The sequence below is a fragment of the Symphalangus syndactylus genome, chromosome 6 (genome assembly GCF_028878055.3).
Source record: "Symphalangus syndactylus isolate Jambi chromosome 6, NHGRI_mSymSyn1-v2.1_pri, whole genome shotgun sequence".
NCBI lineage: Eukaryota > Metazoa > Chordata > Mammalia > Primates > Hylobatidae > Symphalangus > Symphalangus syndactylus.
The window spans coordinates 55,424,766-55,443,249 of record NC_072428.2 but is presented as its reverse complement, the minus strand read 5'-3'; the positions used below and the strand labels follow the sequence as shown (position 1 = coordinate 55,443,249).

The following is an 18,484-nucleotide window of genomic DNA, read 5'->3' as shown; positions in this document are numbered from 1 at the left end:
TTTTTTCCTTCATTTCAACTTTGGTGACTCTGACAATTATGTGTCTTGGAGTTGCTCTTCTCGAGGAGTATCTTTGTGGCATTCTGTGTATTTCCTGAATTTGAATGTTGGCCTGCCTTGCTAGATTGGCGAAGTTCTCCTGGGTAATATCCTGCAGAGTGTTTTCCAACTTGGTTCCATTCTCCCCGTCACTTTCAGGTACACCAATCAGACGTAGATTTGGTCTTTTCAAATAGTCCCATATTTCTTGGAGGCTTTGTTCGTTTCTTTTTATTCTTTTTTCTCTAAGTTTCTCTTCTCGCTTCATTTCATTCATTTGATCTTCCATCACTGATACTCTTTCTTCCAGTTGATCAAATCGGCTACTGAGGCTTGTGCATTCGTCAAGTAGTTCTCGTGCCATGGTTTTCAGCTCCATCAGGTCCTTTAAGGACTTCTCTGCATTGGTTATTCTAGTTAGCCATTTGTCTAATATGTTTCAAGGTTTTTAACTTCTTTGCCATGGGTTCGAACTTCCTCCTTTATCTTGGAGTAGTTTGATCATCTGAAGCCTTCTTCTCTCAACTTGTCAAAGTCATTCTCTGTCCAGCTTTGTTCCGTTGCTGGTGAGGAGCTGCATTCCTTTGGAGGAGGAGAGGCACTCTGATTTTTAGAGTTTCCAGTTTTTCTGCTGTGTTGTTTCCCAATCTTTGTGGTTTTATCTACCTTTGGCCTTTGATGTTGGTGACATACAGATGGAGTGTTGGTGTGGATGTCCTTTGTGTTTGTTAGTTTTCCTTCTGACAGGACCCTCAGCTGCAGGTCTGTTGGAGTTTGCTGGAGGTCCACTCCAGACCCTGTTTGCCTGGGTATCAGCAGCGGAGGCTGCAGAACAGCGGGTATTGGTGAACAGCAGATGTTGCTGCTTGATCGCTCCTCTGGAAGTTTTGTCTCAGAGGAGTACCAGGCCGTGTGAGGTGTCAGTCTGCCCCTACTGGGGGGTGCCTCCCAGTTAGGCTACTTGGGGGTCAGGGACCCACTTGAGGAGGCAGTCTGTCCGTTCTCTGATCTCCAGCTGCGTGCTGGGAGAACCACCACTCTCTTCAAAGCTGTCAGACAGTGACATTCAAGTCTGCAGAGGATTCTGCTGCCTTTTGTTTGGCAATGTCCTGCCCTCAGAGGTGGAGTGTACAGAGGCAGGCAGGCCTCCTTGAGCTGCAATGGACTCTACCCAGTTCGAGTTTCCTGGCTGCTTTGTTTAACTACTCAAGTCTCAGCAATGGGCCGGGCGCGGTGGCTCACGCTTGTAATCCCAGCACTTTGGGAGGCCGAGGCGGGCGGATCACGAGGTCAGGAGATCGAGACCACGGTGAAACCCCGTCTCTACTAAAAATACAAAAAATTAGCCGGGCGTGGTGGCGGGCGCCTGTAGTCCCAGCTACTCGGAGAGGCTGAGGCAGGAGAATGGCATGAACCCGGGAGGCGGAGTTTGCAGTGAGCCGAGATTGTGCCACTGCACTCCAGCCTGGGTGACACAGCAAGACTCCGTCTCAAAAAAAAAAAAAAAAAAAAAAAAAAAAGTCTCAGCAATGGCGGGCGCCCCTCCCCAGCCTCACTGCCGCCTTGCAGTTTGATCTCAGACTGCTGTGCTAGCAATGAGTGAGGCTCCTTGGGCGTAGGACCCTCCAAGCCAGGTGTGGGATATAATCTCCTGATGTGCCGTTTGCTAAGAGCGTTGGAAAAGCGCAGTATTAGGGTGGGAGTGACCCAATTTTCCAGGTGCCATCTGCCACCCCTTTCTTTGACTAAGAAAGGGAATTTCCTGACCCCTTGCACTACCCAGGGAGGCAATGCCTCGCCCTGCTTTGGCTCACACTCGGTGCACTGCACCCACTGTCCTGCACCCACTTTCCTGCACCCACTTTCCAACACTCCCCAGTGAGATGAACCCGGTACCTCAGTTGGAAATGCAGAAATCACCTGTGTTCCGCGTCACTCACGCTGGGAGCTGTAGACTGGAGCTGTTCCTATTTGGCCATCTTGGCTCCACCCCCATATGTCTTCTTTTGAAAAGTATCTGTTCATGTCCTTTGCCTACTTTTTAATGGGGTTGTTTTTTGCTTATAATTTAAGTACCTTGTAGATTCTGGATAGTAGGCGTTTGTTGGATGCATAGTTTGAAAATATTTTCTCCGATTCTATACTTTATCTGTTTACTCTGTTGATAGTTTCCTTTGCTCTGCAGAAGCCCTTTAATTTAATTGGGTCTCATTTGTCAATTACTGTTTCTGTCACATTTACTTTTGGCATCTTTGTCATGGACTCTTTGCCCAGTCCTATGTCCAGAAGTGTATTTCCTAGGCTATCTTCCAGAGTTTTTATAAATTTAGGTTTTACATTTAAGTCTTTAATGCATCCTGAGTTTGTTTTTGTAGATGGTGTAAGGAAGGGGTTCAGTTTCAATCTTCTGCATATGGCTGGCCAGTTATCTCAGCATCATTGATTGAATAGGGAATCTTTTCCTGTTGTCTATTTTCATCATCTTTGTCAAAGATCAGATGGTTGTAGGTGTGTGGCATTATTTCTGGCCTCTCTAACCTGTTCCATTGGTCTGTGTGTCTGTTCTTGTGCCAGTACCATGCTGTTTTGGCTACTGTAGCCTTGTAGTATAGTTTTAAGTTGGGTAACATAATGCCTCCAACTCTGTTCTTTTTGCTTAGGACTTCCTTGGCTATTCAGGCTTTTTTTAAAAGTTCTATATGAATTTTAAAATACTTTTTTTCTAATTTGGTGAAGAATGGCTTTGGTAGTTTGATAGGAATAGCATTGAATCTATAAATTGCTTTGGGCAATATGGCCAGTTTAACAGTATTGATTCCTCCTATCATGGGCATGGAATGTTTTTCCATTTGTTTGTGTCATTTCTGATTTTTTTTTAAGCCGTGTTTTGTAACTCTTATAGAGATCTTTCACCTTCCTCGTAGCTGTATTCCTAGGTATGTTATTCTTTTTGTGGCTATTGTGGACAGGATTGTGTTCTTGATTTGGCTTTCAGTTTGGAGGTTGTTGGTGTATAAAAATGCTATTGAATTTTGTACATTGATTTTGTATCCTGAAACTTTGCTGAAGTTGTTTATCAGATCTAGGAGCTTTTGGGCAGAGACTATGGAGTTTCCTAGATGTAGAATCACATTGTTTGCAAACAGAGATAGTCTGACTTCCTCTCTTCCTATGTGGAGGCCTCTCATTTCTTTCTCCTGCCTGATTGCTCTGGCTAGGACTTGCAGTACTATATCGAATAGGAGTGGTGAGAGTGGGCATCCTGTCTTGTTCCAGTTCTCAAAGGGAATGCTTCTGGCTTTTGCCCATTCAGTATGATGTTGGCAAAGGGTTTCTCATAGATGGCTCTTATTATTTTAAGGTTTATTCCTTAAATGCCTAGTTTATTGAGAGTTTTAAACATGAATGATGTTGAATTTTATCAAAAGCATTTTCTGCATTTATTAAGATGATCATGTGGTTTTTGTTTTTAGTTCTGTTTATGTGATAAATCACATTTATTGACTTGCATATGTTGAACCAACCTTGCATCCCAGGAATAAAGCCTACTTGATCATGGTGGATAAGCTTTTTGATGTGCTGCTGGATTTGATTTGCCAGTATTTTTTTGAGGATTTTTGCATCTATGTTCATCAAGGATATTAGCCTGAAATTTTCTTGTTGTTGTTGTGTCTCTGGCAGGTTTTGGTATCAGGATGATGCTGGCCTCAAAGAATGAGTTAGGGAGGAGTCCTTCCTCAATTTTTGGAATAGTTTCAGTAGGAATGGTACCAGTTCTTTATACACCTGATAGAATTTGTCTATGACTCTGTCTCGTCCTGGGCTTTTTTTGGTTGGCAGGCTTTTTATTACTGATTCAGTTTCAGAACTTGTTTTTGGTCTATTCAGGGATTCAGTTTCTTCCTGGTTCAGTCTTGGGTGGTTGTATGTGTCCATGGATTTATCCATTTCTTCTAGGTTTTATACCTCATAGGTTCATAGTAGTCTCTGATGTTTTTTGTAATTCTGTGAGGTCAGTGGTAACATCCCCTTTGTCATATCTAATTGTTTTTATTTGTATCTTCTGTCTTTTTTCTTTATTAATCTAGCTAGCAGTCTCTATCTTAATTAACTTTTTCAAAAAACCAACTCCTGTATTTGTTGATCTTTTTTCTTTTCTTTGAGACAGGGTCTCACTCTGTCACCCAGGCTGGAGTGCTGTTGCATGATCTCAGTTCACAGCAGCCTCAACCTCCCAGACTCAAACAATCCTCCCACCTCAGTCTCCCAAGTAGCTGGAACTATAGGTGCACTTCATCATACCCAGCTAATTTTTTGATATTTTGTAGAGACAAGGTCTCACTGTGTTGCCCAGGCTGGTCTCAAACTCCTGAGCTCAAGAAACCATCCCACCTCAGCCTCCCAAATTGCTGGGATTACAGGCATTAGCCACCATATCCAGGCTGTGGATCTTTTGAGTAGTTTTTTGCATCTAAGTTTTCTTCAGTTCAGCTGTGATTTTGGTTATTTCTTGTCTTTTGCTTGCCTTGGGGTTGGTTTCCTCTTGTTTCTTTAGTTTCTCTTGTTGTGATATTAGGTTGTTAATTTGAGATCTTTCTAACTTTTTGATGTGGGTATTTAATGCTATAAATTTTCCTCTTAACACTACCTTAGCTGTGTCCCAGAGATTCTGGTATTGAAGCAGCCTTGTTGTCTAGGGTGATACCTGAGGTTCATTGTCTCATGGCCAAGGAAATAAAGGATATGGACACACAAAGAGTGAGTTTAAGAGTGTAAGTTTAATAGGTGAAAGAAAGAATAGCTCTCTGCTAGAGAGAGGGGTCCTAGAGAAATTAGTTGCTGGATCTGCAGTGAAATGCAGGGGTTTTTATAGGTGCCTGGTGAGGAGGCAGTTTCTGATTTACATAGGGTGCAAAAGATTGATTAGACCAGGTGTGCATAGGACACTAAAAACTGGTTAGGAATAGCTGTGCCATTTGCATAGGGTATGAAAAGCTGGTCGCCCCTACCCAAATTTTATTATGCAGGTGGGTCCTCTGCCTGGCCTGTGCCACATTGCCCATTCCTTTACTATACATGTGGTAACAAAAAAAAGGGAAGATGGAGCCTCTATGTTGGACGTGCCTGGCCCACAGGTAGCCCTTTTCTATTGACACAGCTGCTGACATTCCCCTGTGCAAGATTCCAGCTCGCTTATCTATGTTTGCAGCTTGATTTTTCAGGCTTCTCTTTGTTGGAAAAAAATAATTTTTTTTTTGAGACAGAGTAATGCTTTGTCACCCAGGATGGAGTGCAGTGGGTTCAAGTGATTCTCCTGCCTCAGCCCCCTGAGTAGCTGGAATTACGGGTGTGCCCCAACACACCTAGCTAATTTTTGTATTTTTAGTAAAGATAGGGTTTCACCATGTTGGCCCAGGCTGGTCTCAAACTCCTGACCTCAAGTGATCTGCCTGCCTCAGCCTCCCAAAGTGCTGGGATTACAGGCATAAGCTACCATGCCTGGCTGGAAAAAAATAATTTCTTGTACTGCATTTTGTTAAAAGGGAAGCTCTGCTGAGGACTCTTTTACCCTCACTATCTGCCTAAATAATTTCTTTCTACCTCCTGTATCATATTTCCCCCCTGAGGAGTGGAAACACTATAGCTGTTAGGGGTATTGGAGGACAACTCTTTCTGGCTACTTCCTTCTGAAGAGGGGCATCATGTGGGGAACAGCAGCTAAGGCTCCTCCTGGAGTTGATCTAAGGGTTCTTGGAAGAAAGGCATGTCCATGTGTGGTTCCATCTGCAGCACCATTTGGAGTTTAGTAGCTTCTAGGCAAGAAGAGATAAATTTTACAAGAAGGTTTAGAATATAGGGTTTGAATATGAATATTAAGAATCCCATTATTAGTGGGGATACTACAGGCTATAACCATGACAGTAGAGTTTGATACCTGATAGCCATTTGATGGGTTGTAATACTAGTTGCTTCCACCAGATGTTGCTGTACTTTACCAGAAGTGTAATATAAAAGCAACATTTTTCTTTGAAAAAAACATATATTCCCCCTTGACTTGCCATTAGAAGATAATTGTAGGCCTGGGCTATTTTTTATGACATGTGATGTGATTGGGAGGAACACATTATTGGGTGGCTAGAATAACTTTAGTGTTAACCTTGGCTAAATCTTTCCTGTAATTATTAATCCTGTTATAAAAATTAGGCAGAATATTACAGCAATTAGAATTTTCCATCCAGAATTCTACATTGCAGGTACCACAGTATATAGTCCTACTGCAAATAGCAGAGTAAGTATAACAATTTACACAAGGGTGGTGTAGTAGATAATTTCCATTTTAAATTTTACTCACCAAGATATAGAATTTCCCTTTAGAAGTCTATGAAGTTACAAGTGTCATCTCATGGATAATCAAAATCTTCCCACAAGTATGCGTCAAAAAGAAGTTCTAGTATCTGACAGCGAAGGAAAAGTAGAAATAACTGAAAGTATCTGATAAGGTAGAAGTGGGACTGAGTAGGACGAATAGCCCTTACTCATTTACTTATCTTTTATGATTTTCAGCTTAAGATCTTCTATTTCTTCACATGGATATCCAGGACATTCCTCTGGGCTGTCTGGGGTTGCTCTCTCTCTCAGGTTTCCAGGCTTTGACTTGAGTGATGCATCCAGGAGTCCATTCCTGTAACTTTTATCACTGAGGGGTTGAAAGAACAGTGTAGGGCTCTTCCTAACTTGGGCTTAGGTAGGGAGACAGAGGGCAGAGTCTTTATTAATACCACAACTCCTGGGTTAAATAATGATGGTTCTATTTTGGGGGGTTGGGCTTCTGCTAGTTGTGTTAATTTCTGTTGGAAGTGAGCTAGGGAGTTTACATGCTTAACCAATTTAGAGGTCTCTTGGTCTAATAGAAAATCACTTGTAAGGAAAGGCTGTTAATACAGCATTTAAAACGGGGTCAGACCTAACTTTGAAGGGGTATTTCTTACCCACAGTAAAGCCATGGGAAGAAGAGTGACCCCAGGAAGGTGAGTTTCTTGGAACAGTTTTCTGAGATGTCTTTTAATAATATCGTTTGTCTTCTCTACCTTTCCTGAGGACTGGGGTCTCCAAGCACAATGGAGATGATACTGTGTGCCTAGTGCCTTTGTGACCCCTTATGTGACAGTTGTCTTAAGCAAGGGGCCATTGTCACCTTGAAGGTACTTAGGTAGACTAAAGTGGGGAGTTATTTCATTAACTAACAAACACTTTATTACCTCGGAGGCCTTTTCTGTACAGCATGGAAATGCTTCTATCCAGTTAGTGAAAGTATCTACCCGTACCAGGATGTATTGGATGTCCTTCTTCTTTGGCACATGGGTGAAGTCTATCTGCCAGTGCTTCCCTGGATGGCTTCCCATCCTTTAGGTTTGAGGAGGGAAGATATGCCTGTTAAGGGGATTATTATTATTTTGAGACACAGTTTCACTCTGTTGCTCAGGCTGGAGTGCAGTGGCGCGATCTCAGCTCACAGCAACCTCCAACTCCTGAGTTCAAGCAATTCTCGTGCCTCAGCCTCCCAAGTAACTGGGGTTACAGGTGTGCGCCACCAGATCTGGTTAATTTTGTTGTATTATTAGTAGAGATGGGGTTTTGCAATGTTGGCCAGGCTGGTCTCGAACTCCTGATGTCAAGTGATCCACCCACCAAAGTGCTGGGATTACAGGTGTGAGCCACCACGCCCGGCCAAGGGGATTATTTTTAAGACAGACTTCACAAGCACTAACAAGCTGCTTGACTGTTATTAAGTTCTCTCCTGAGAAATCTCTGGGCACACTGATAAGTTTTATCCTTTCCCAAGTGAAAAGCTTGGTGAAGGATCTTAAGGACTTTCCACTGGCGGGAGGCTGGCAAGTGGAGTTTGCCATCCTCTTACTGTAGCCATCCTGAGAGCTGAAAAGTGTACCCTGAGAAGTGGCCCATTCTGCTTCTGCAGGGGAGTACTGAGGCTTAATTTCTCTTATGGAGCCTTCCCAGATTAGAGGGGCTTCAAGTGCATTGAGGCCCTGAGGCTGACTTGCTGCTGACTTGGCTGCCTGACCAGCTAACTTGTTTCCTTAGGCTACTTCATCTACTCCCTTCTGATGTCCCTTACAATGCATCACTGCCACCTCTTGTGGAAGGAAAACTGAGGATAATAACTTATTAATTTCCTGATGGTATTTTATAGGTTATCTTTAGTAGTAGGAAAGTGTCTTTCTTCCCAAATGGCAACATGAGCATAAAGAACTAAGAAAGCATACTTGGAGTCTGTGTAAATGTTAGCTACCTTTCCCTTGCTTAATTCAAGTGTTCTTGTAAGAGCTGTCAGTTCAGCTAGTTGAATGCTTGTGCCTGGGGAGACGGGTGCACTTTCAATGTCATTCAGAGGATACATTGCATATCCCGCCTTACAGACTCCTTGCTCCACAAAGGAACTTCCATTTGTGAAGAGGGTCCAGTCTGGATTTTCTAGGGAAGTTTCCCTGAGAGCTTTGCTGGCTGCATAGGTCTGTACCACAACTTGTTCACAGTCATGTTCAGGTTCCTCAGTTTCCTTGGGGAGGAAAGTGGCTGAGTTTAGGCAAGAGCAAGTTTTTAACTGGATTGTAGACCCTTCTAATATCAGAGCCTGATATTTAGGGAGTCAGCTTTCTGTTAGCCAAGGGCATCCCTTAGAGGACAGCAATTGTGCTACATTATGTGGGGTATAAACAGTTAAGCTATTTCCCAGGGTTAATTTGGTGGCCTCTGGTACCAGTAGGGCCACTGTGGCAATGGCTCAGAGGCATGATGGCCATTCTTTAGCCACCAAATCAAGTTCCTTACTTAGGGAGCCCACTGGCTGTTGAGCTGGTCCTTGGGCTTGAGTTAAAACTGCCAGGGCTAGGCCGGGCGCGGTGGCTCACGCTTGTAATCCCAGCACTTTGGGAGGCCGAGGTGGGCGGATCACGAGGTCAGGAGATCGAGACCACGGTGAAACCCCGTCTCTACCAAAAATACAAAAAAATTAGCCGGGCGTGGTGGCGGGCGCCTGTAGTCCCAGCTACTCGGAGAGGCTGAGGCAGGAGAATGGCGTGAACCCGGGAGGCAGAGCTTGCAGTGAGCCGAGATCGCACCACTGCACTCCAGCCTGGGTGACAGAGCAAGACTCCGTCTCAAAAAAAAAAAAAAAAAAAAAAAAACAAAACTGCCAGGGCCATTCCCTTCCTTTCTGATACAAAAGATTGAAGACCCTCCCTATGGGAAGGCTGAGGACTGGTACCTTAAGTAAGGCTTGTTTTAACTGATTAAAGGCCTTTTGAGCTTCAGGTTCTCAGGTTAGGAAATGAGTTTTAGCCACTTGAGTTTCTTTCTTTTTTTTTTTTTTTTTTTTTTTTTTGAGACAGAGTCTTGCTGTCACCCAGGCTGGAGCGCAGTAGCGTGATCTCAGCTCACTGCAACCTCCACCTCCCGGGTTCATGCAGTTCTCCTGTCTCAGCCCCCCAGGTAGCTGGGAATACAGGCGTGCACCACCATGCCCAGCTAATTTTTGTATTTTTAGTAGAGACGGGGTTTCACCATGTTGGCCAGGATGGTCTTGATCTCTTGACTTCATGATCTGCCTGCCTTGGCCTCCCAAAGTGCTGGGATTACAGGCGTGAGCCACCGTGCCCGGCCTTGAGTTTCTTTTATGAGGTGATATAAGGGGTAAACTATCTCACCATACCGAGATAAGTTTGCAGAAGCCTGTAATGCCCCCAAATCCTCTTAGTTGCTTGAAGGTTTTAGGGAGGGGGAAGGAGGAAATTGGCTTAATCCTTTCTTCCCCTATGTTCTGGTCCCTTCAGACAACACTACACCCAGGTACTTCACTGAGGTTTGGCAAAGCTTGACCTTAGATTTTGAAACCTTATATCCTCTGTTGGCTAAGAAATTAAGAAGAGCTTCACTGCCTTCCTGAGATGCTTCCTCAGTTGGGGCACAAAACAGTATGTCATCTACATATGGCAAGACCCTGACCTGAGGATGGGAAAACTCAGAGAGGTCCTTTGACAGTGCCTGTCCAAACAAGTGGGGACTGTCTCAAAATCCCTGAGGCAGCACTGTCCATGTTAACTGGGCATCTGGCCAGAGGGATCTTCGAAGGCAAACAGGTATCGAGAGTCAGGACGTAACGCTATATAGAAAAAGGCATCCTTAGATCTAGGACTGTGAACCATTTAGTTCCCTCAGGTATTTGGGTTAGCAAAGTATAGGGATTAGGGACCACTGGATGAGTTGGAACTATGGCCTTATTAATGATGTGGAGGATCTGATCTAGTCTCCATTCTCCATTGGGTTTTTGCACTCCTAATATTGGGGTGTTGCAGGGACTGCTACGAGGTTTGAGGAGGCCCTGCATTTTCAGGTTATTAATAATGGCTTCTAGCCCCTTTCTAGCTTTGGCTTTAGGGGATATTGTCTCTGGTTAAGAAAACAAGTGGGATCCTTAAGGTGGATCTGAACTGGCCTATTTTTCCTTGAGTTGTTCACACTTCTGGATTAATAATAGCTTCCACCAGGGGAAGACAAAGAGTTTGTCTTGGGGCTATAAGGATGCTGACCCCCATGCAAGCTAAAATGTCTCTGCCTAATAAAGGAGTGGGACTTTCAGGCATGAGTAAGAAGGCATGTGTAAATAATAGGTCCTTTCAACTACAACTAAGGGGTTGAGAAAAATATCAGGTTAGAACTTTACCTGAGATGCCCATCATGGTCATGCTATGGGAAAAGGGGAGGCCTGGATTAGGGAGAAGAGGGATACTGGTTCCAATGTCTAGAAGAAGATCCACCTTCCTTCCTTCCTTCAATTTTCAGAATCATCTGGGGCTCCTGTGCAGTAATGACAGTTTGAGCTGCTGGAGCCAGGGGTCTGAAGCCCAGGACCCATCAGTCCTGTTAGACCGTCTGTGAGAGTGGTTCTAAACCCAGTGACCTCCATCTCCAGGGGCAGTCTGATCTCCAGTAGTCCCAACCACTGGCTGGACATGGTTGAGGTGGCTTCTACTTGCTGCCTGGGCACTCCTTCTTAAAGTGCCCTGACTTGCCACACTGGTAGCAACTAATGGATACACCTTGGGGACCCTGGACTTTGCAAGTTTGCAAAGCAGCTACTAGAGCCTCTGCCTTCTCTTGTGTTTCCTTTCTCCAGGGTCTCCTTCTGGTCCCTATTATGAAAGACCAAGGTAACCACCCTCAAGAGGTTTTCCAAGGTGCTATGTGGTCCTATAGCCTGCTTCTATAGTTTCCTTCTAATATTGGGAGCTGCCTGTGTAATAAACTTGTCCTTGAGGGTTAGCTGTCCTTTGACTGAGTAGGGGATAATGAGGTGTGTTTTATTAGTGCTTCTCTCAGCCTTTCCGTAAAGGCTGCAGGATTCTCATCTGGCTTTTGGTTTATCTTGTACAGTTTAGAGTAATGAAGAGGTTTGGCTCTCCTAGTTCTTTGTAGGCCCTCCAATATGCACATTAATAAGTGTTTCCTTTTCCATTCATTTGTGGAGTCATCGGGGTTCCAAATCAGGGTTGTCAAGAGGTATTGCCTCTCTTCTCTACTGGGAATGATGGTTCCCCTATCTCTTCACCTTCCCTATTTTCTGTTTTCCTTTTTGGCCTACTATAAGAGACATTGCTTGTCTCCAAATTTCTCTGATGCATGCAGAGCTGCCTGTTTTTCAGCTGCAGTTAGGGTTTGGCTTAGGAGCAGCATTAACATCCCACCATGAGAGGTCAAACACCTGAGTTAAATTTTGGAAAGCTTCTTCATACCTATTGGAGTCATCAGAAAATCAGCCTAAGTATCCCTTTATTTGCCTAAGGTCATGCAATGAGACAGGAACTTGAACCCTATTGGTCATTTCCTGTGGGGGTAAGAGTGAAGCTGGGGGAGTGGGGAATTTTGGAGATGGTGGAACTAGAGGAGCTGATGGCACAGTTGGAGGGGGCCCTAAATAAGGGGGACAGGAAGAGCCAGGACACTCAATAGCTGCCTGAAGTTGCTTTTTTAGTTTTGGGGAATCATTACCTTTTGGACTGCCTGATATGACTGCTAAAAGAGCTTGGTTGATTGTCCAGTGCTTGCAAAGGTCTAGTAAGAAGGCCATGCCCTTGTGCAAAAGCAGTTTCAGGATTAAAGGAGTCTCAGTGCTTCAGAATGCACTTGAGAGGGGCGCAGGCTAAAGATGGCTAGAAAGATAGGGGAGACCAGGAGTCCCTTATTCCCCTCCTTCCTTTGGAATGGCCCAAGGTAGAGAGGAAGACAATGGGAGCATCCCCCAACTGTTTATCTTCTTGGTTCCCTGAGCCTTGGCATCTGTTAAAGGTGCTACTCTTGGATGCAGGCATGTCCTTCAGGCATGGATCTAGAGGAGCTAAGTGATGGATTTAGTCACACTCACCTGTGCAACTCTAATCGTCCACTGGTGATTTCCCTTTGACTTCCCAGACTTGTATGATCTATGTGGCTCCCTGATAGATGGCTCTTGGGAAAGACTATGTAACAGTTGTATTTGCAAGGCCCCTTAATGGAGAGAGTGTACTGGGTTGAGCTCTAGCTATTATGGCCTGGACTAAAATATTTATTGTTAGGCAGTGGTTCTGGTTAGCTTTAAGACATTACATCCCCTTACTATTTAAGTACCATTTTAATGGGAGGCAGAATAGGTGCCTTAAAAGAATGTAGGAACTGAAGGGTGGTTTTCCTGCTGATGGGACAGTATCAAAACTAAAATTTGGTTTTGGAGGACATTTTCCTCCTCATTGTTGAGTTTTCCCATTCACAGAAGGAGCATAAAGCCTGGTCTCTAGTAGAGGAGTACAAATGGGGAGGAGAATTGGGAAACTGGAGTGTTTAGGCAAAGGGCTGACAAGGTACCTCATGGAGAGGATTTCTATTCCACTAGGTGGTGCTGTAGACCTTGAAATACCATGTGATCTCCAGACCAAGGGGAGAGAGAGAGATGCTCACTGACAGAGAAAGGGAGATCCTCTCTATTCCTAGAAAATCACAAAAATGGCAATCCTTTGCATTATATTCCTGATTACTATGGCATTTGCTGATCCTATCTAACAGGATTATTTCCCTGAAGTGTAAAAATTCCCACAGCGTTTCATACATAGAGGGGATAGGAGACATGGCAGTCGAGAGGAAAGAAGGAAAAATGCAATAAGAAAAGCTTGGAGATCCTGTTACTGATGCTCAGTGGGCAGTCAGAGTCTGAGGTTAATCCAGAAGCCTTCGGGTAACACCTGGGTGTAGCCCTGGCCAGGAACTATCAGTTGCCTCTGGACCTCTTCCAGCCCCATGCAGTAGCCAGGCTCTCCATGAAAGGAAACTGGTTTGAAACAGTCAACATTCCCAGCACCCTGAGGTTACCGAGGGATTCACTAAGTTCTCCCCAGCAAGCCTGTCGTCTAAGTCTTGAGATGGGTGGCATTCCCTAAGGGCATCTAGGTGGCCGTCAGACACCAAGTGTTTTTGGTTTTATTTAAATATGGAGGGCAGAAGGCCCCAAAATGAAAGTAAAGATTTGGGGTCTGCTCCTATACTCACCCTTCTGATGAATCTACCTTGGATCCCAGATGGGCCCCACAATGAAGTGGCCTCATTGTTGGGGGTGATACCCGAGGTTCGTTGTCTCATGGCCGAGGAAATCCAGGACCTGGGCACACAGAGTGAGGTTAAGAGTGGAAGTTTAATAGGTGAAAGAGAGTAGCTTTCTGCTGGAGAGGGGGATCCCAGAGAAATGGTGTGTCAGATCTGTGGTTAAATGCAGAGGCTTTTATAGGTGCCTGATGAGGAGGCAGTATCTGATTTACATAGGGTGTGAAAGATTGGTTGGACCAGGTGTGCCATCTGCATAGGGTATGAAAAACTCATTAGAACTAGGTTTGTCGTTTGCATAGGGCACAAAAAAATGGTTGCCCCCATACTAATCTTTTATTATGCAGGCAGGTCCTCTGCCTGGCCTGCACCATGTTGCCCATCCCTTTACTGTACACATATTAACAAAAAAAGAAAAGATGGAGCCTCCATGTTGGACATGCCTGGCTCCCAGGTAGCCCTTTTCTATGGCACAACTGCTGGCATTCCCCCGTGCACACTTCCAGCTTGCTTATCTATGTTTTCAGCTCAATTTTTCAGGCTGCTCTTTGTTAGAAAAAAATAATTTCTTGGGCTGCTTCTTGCTAAAAGGGAAGCTTTGCTGAGGACTCTTTTACCCTATCTGCCTAAATAATTTCTTTCTACCTCCTGTATCAGTATGTTGCCTCTTTGTTCTCATTAGTTTCAAAGAATATCTTGATTTCTCACTTAGTTTCATTATTTACCCAAAAGTCATTCAGGAGCAGGTTTATTTCAATGTAATTATATGGTTTTGAGCAATTTTCTTAGTATTTCTATTTTATTATGCTGTGCTCCAAGAGTGTGGTTAGTATGATTTCATTTTTTAAAAAAATTATACTGAGGATTGTTCTATATCTGATTGTGTGGTTGACTAGAATATGTGCCACGTGCAGCTGAGAAGAATGTATATTCTGTTGTTTTGGGGTGGAGTGTTCTGTAGATGTCAATTGGGTCCATATGGTCAAGTATTGAGTTCAGGTCATTAATATCTTTGTCAGTTTTCTGCCTCAATGATCTGTCTAATATTATTATTGGGGTATTCATGTCCTGCACAATTATTGTATGTTTATCCAAGTCTCTTTGTATGTCTCTAAAAGCAACTTGCTTTTTGAATCTGGGTCTCCTCTGTTGGATGCATATATATTTAGGATAGTTATGTCTTCCTGTTGAATTGAGCCCTTTACCATTATATAATGTCCTTCTTTGTCTTTTTTTTTTTATCTTTGTTGGTTTAATGTCTGTTTTGTCTGAGTTTAGAATAAATTCAACAACCCCTGCTTTTTTTCTGTTTTCCATTTGCTTGGTAGATTTTTCTCCATCCCTTTGCTTTGAGCCTATGGGTGTCATCACATGTGAGATGGGTCTCTTGAAGACAGCATACCATCAAGTCTTGCTTCTTTATTCAACTGATCACTCTGTGCCATTTAACTCATTTACATTCAAAGTTAATATTGATATGTGAGGATTTCTTCATTATTATGCAGAGTTGTTCATGTGGTTGCTTTATAGTGTTAATGGTCTATTTACGTAAGACCGGTAACAGTAGTGGCCGGTAACAGTCTTTTCTTTCCAAGTTTAGCACTCCCTTCAAGACCTCTTGTAAGGCATGTCTGGTCTGATAGTAATGAAATCCCTTAGCATTTGCATGTCTGAAAAGGATCTTATTTCTCCTTCACTTACAAAGCTTAGCTTGGCTGGATATGAAATTCTTGGCTGGAAATTCTTTTCTTTAAGAATGTTGAGCCCGGCACAGTGGCTCACACCTGTAATCCCAGCACTTTGGGAAGCTGAGGCAGGTGGATCACTTGAAGCCAGAAGTTCAAGAGCAGCCTGGCCAATATGGTGAAACCCTGTCTCTACTAAAAATACAAAAAATTAGACAGGCATGGTGGCGCATGCTTGTAATCCCAGTTACTTGGGAGACTGAGGCATGAGAATCACTTGAACCTGAGAGGCGGAGGTTGCAGTCAGCCAAGATTGCACCATTGTACTCCAGCCTGGATGACGGGAGCGAGACTCTGTCTCAAAAAAAAAAAAAAAAAAAAAAAAGATTGACTATAGGCCCCCATTCTCTTCTGGTTTGTGCTGAAAGGTCTGCTGTTAGTTGATGGGATTTTTTTGTAGGTGACCTGCCCTTTCTCTTTAGCTGCCTTTAACATTTCTTCTATCATTTTGACCTTGGAGAATCCGATTACTATGTTTCTTGGGGATGGTCTTCTTGTGTAGTATTTCACAGGGGTTCTCTGCATTTCCTGAATTTGAATGTTGGTCTCTATAGCAAAGTTGGGGGAATTTTCATGCATGATAACCTGAAATGTGTTTTCCAAATTGCTTGCTTTCTCTCCTTGCATTTCAGGAATACCAGTGAGTCATATTTTTTGTCTCTTTACATAATCCCATATTTCTCAGAGGTGTTGCTCATCCTTCCTTACTATTTTTTTATTTTGGTCTGACTGAGTTATTTTGAAGAGCCAGTCTTTAAGCTCTGAGAGTCTTTCCTCAGCTTGGTTGATTCTGCTGTTAACACTTGCAGTTGTATTCTGAAATTCTTGAAGTGAGTTTTTCAGCTGTATCAGCTCACTTTGCTTCTTTCTTAACATGGCCATTTCATCTTTCATCTCCTGTATTATTTTATTTATTCCTTAGATTCCTTGTATTGGGTTTCAACTTCCTCCTGAATGTCAGTGATTTCCATTCCCATCCATATTCTGAATTCCATTTCTGTCATTTCAACCTGTTTAAGAACCATTGCTGGAGAACTAGTGTGGTCATTTGGAGGTAAAAAGACACTCTGGCTTTTTGATTTGCCAGAGTTCTTGGCTGGTTCTTTCTCATCTGTGTGGGCTGGTATTCCTTCAATCTTTGAAGGTGCCATCCTTTGGATGGGCCAGGGTGCAGGGCCACTGGTGTCCATGCTTAATGTTCATGCTGGCAGTGGCAGTGTGGTGGCATTGGAAGTTGGTGTGCTTATGCTGGCAGTAATGGCATGGTGGGGTATGTGCACACCCACCCACTCTCCAGATTTGGAAAGTTTTCTGTTATTCTTTGAATAAGCTTTCTACCCCCTTTGTCTTTCTCATATCCCTCTTTAACTTTAGCAACCCTAATATTTTCTTTTTTGATGTTGTCCCATAGATCCTGCAAGCTTTCTTCGTTCCTTTTCATTCTTCTTCCTTTTTTCTCCTCTGACTGTATATTTTCATATAGTCTTTGAGCTCACTGATTCTTTCCTCTGTTTGATTAATTCTGCTGTTGATACTCTCTATTGCCTTTTTCATTTCATTCATTATATTTTTCAATTCCAGGATTTCTTTGACTTTTTTTTTTTTTTAATTATTTCAATCTCTTTGTTAAATTTTTCTGGTAAATTTCTGAATTGATTCTCTGTGTTTTCTTGAAGTTCACTGTGCTTCCTTAAAACATCTGTTTTGACTGGGCATAGTGACTCATGCCTATAACCCCAGAGCTTTGGGAGGCTGAGGTAGGAAGGTTGCTTGAGCCCAGGAGTTAAAGACCAGCCTGGGCAACAAAGTGAGACTCCCATGTCTACAAAAAAATTAAAACATTAGCCAGGCATGGTGGTGCATGCCTGTGGTCCCAGCTACATGGGAGGCTGAGGTGGGAGGATTGCTTGAGCCCAGGAGGTTCAGGCTGCAGTAAGCCATGTTCGTGCCACTGTACTCCAACCTGGGTGACAGAATGAGAGCCTGTCTCCAAAAAAAGCACAAAACGAAACAAAAAAAAAAAACCCAAAAAAATGTTCTTTTGAATTCTTTGTCTGAGAGATCACACATCTCTATTACTTTATGTTTGATCTCTGGCATCTTATTTTGTCTGTTTCATGACGTCATATTTCCCTGAATATTCTGATGTTTGTAGAAGTGTGATGATATCCATGCCTTGAAATATTAGTTATTTATTTTTGCCTTTGTAGTCTGGCTTTGTGTGTGCCTGTCCTTCTTCAGAGGGACTTCCAGGGATTCTAGGCAAACTGACTGTTACGTTTCCTGAGCCTGGGATCACTATTGGCATCTCAGCACTGAGGGATGGTCTAAACCCAGGCTTGCTGCAAGTCTTGCAAAGACTGAGATTGATGTGGCTTTCTGGCCCAAATGGCTCTGGGAAGACCCAAAGACAGGACTGGGGCTATGTGGGAATGTTGGCCAGGGGGACCTGAGTCCAGAACACTGTCCCAGTGGCCCAGATATGTGTGCCTCCTAGCAGGTCTCTGCATGGGCAGGATGGGTCCCAGCTGTAGCCAGAGGGACTGAATTTAAGACTGGGGCATGTTGGGATCTGCTGTAGGAATGAAGCTGGTGGTCCATCTCATTGGCTTAGATAGGTGTATGTCACCTAGCAGGTCTCTGCACAAGTAGTTCTTTGACTACAACAAGAGGGGCCAGAACTGAGACTGGTCCCCCTTGGGATCTGCTGTGGGATGGAGGCCGGTGTGCCTGTCATGGTGGTTCAGACAGGTACACATCTGCCTGCATGTCTCTGCACAGATGGAATAATTCCCTGATTGTAGAGGGAGGGGCTGGAACTGACCATAGGCCCCCTTGGGATCTGCTGTGGAACAGAGGCTAGAGAGCCCTGTCTTGGTTTAGGGAGGTGCACATTGCCCAGCAAGTTCCTGCACAGATAGGATAGTTCCCTGACTGCAGCAGGTGGGACCAAATTGCAGACTGGGCCTCCTCAGGATCTGCTGTGAGGTAGAGGCTGGAAAGCCCAGTCTCATTGGCTCAGAGGGGCATGTGTCTCCTAGCAAGTCCCTATGCAG

The 18,484-nt window shown here is 43.8% G+C and overlaps 2 protein-coding genes across 17 annotated transcripts in view; one reads left to right on the top strand and one right to left on the bottom strand.

Moving 5' to 3' along the window:
• XRRA1 (X-ray radiation resistance associated 1) overlaps positions 1 to 18,484 on the top strand; it is a 108,417-nt gene that overhangs the window by 66,873 nt on the left and 23,060 nt on the right. The window lies entirely within an intron of this gene.
• Positions 4,799 to 18,484, bottom strand: part of RNF169 (ring finger protein 169) — a 133,595-nt gene continuing 119,909 nt past the window's right edge. The window contains exons 11-14 of one of the 4 annotated variants that reach the window (XR_010121343.1): positions 13,633 to 13,741; positions 7,365 to 7,470; positions 6,392 to 6,779; positions 4,799 to 5,852 (exon numbers count right to left, since the gene is read on the bottom strand). The gene's annotated coding sequence lies outside the window, so the exon portion shown is untranslated. Of the gene's footprint in view, positions 5,853 to 6,391; positions 8,618 to 13,632; positions 13,742 to 18,484 lie in introns of all 4 variants that reach the window. The other 3 variants (XR_010121344.1, XR_010121342.1, XR_010121345.1) reach the window with 3 other exon arrangements.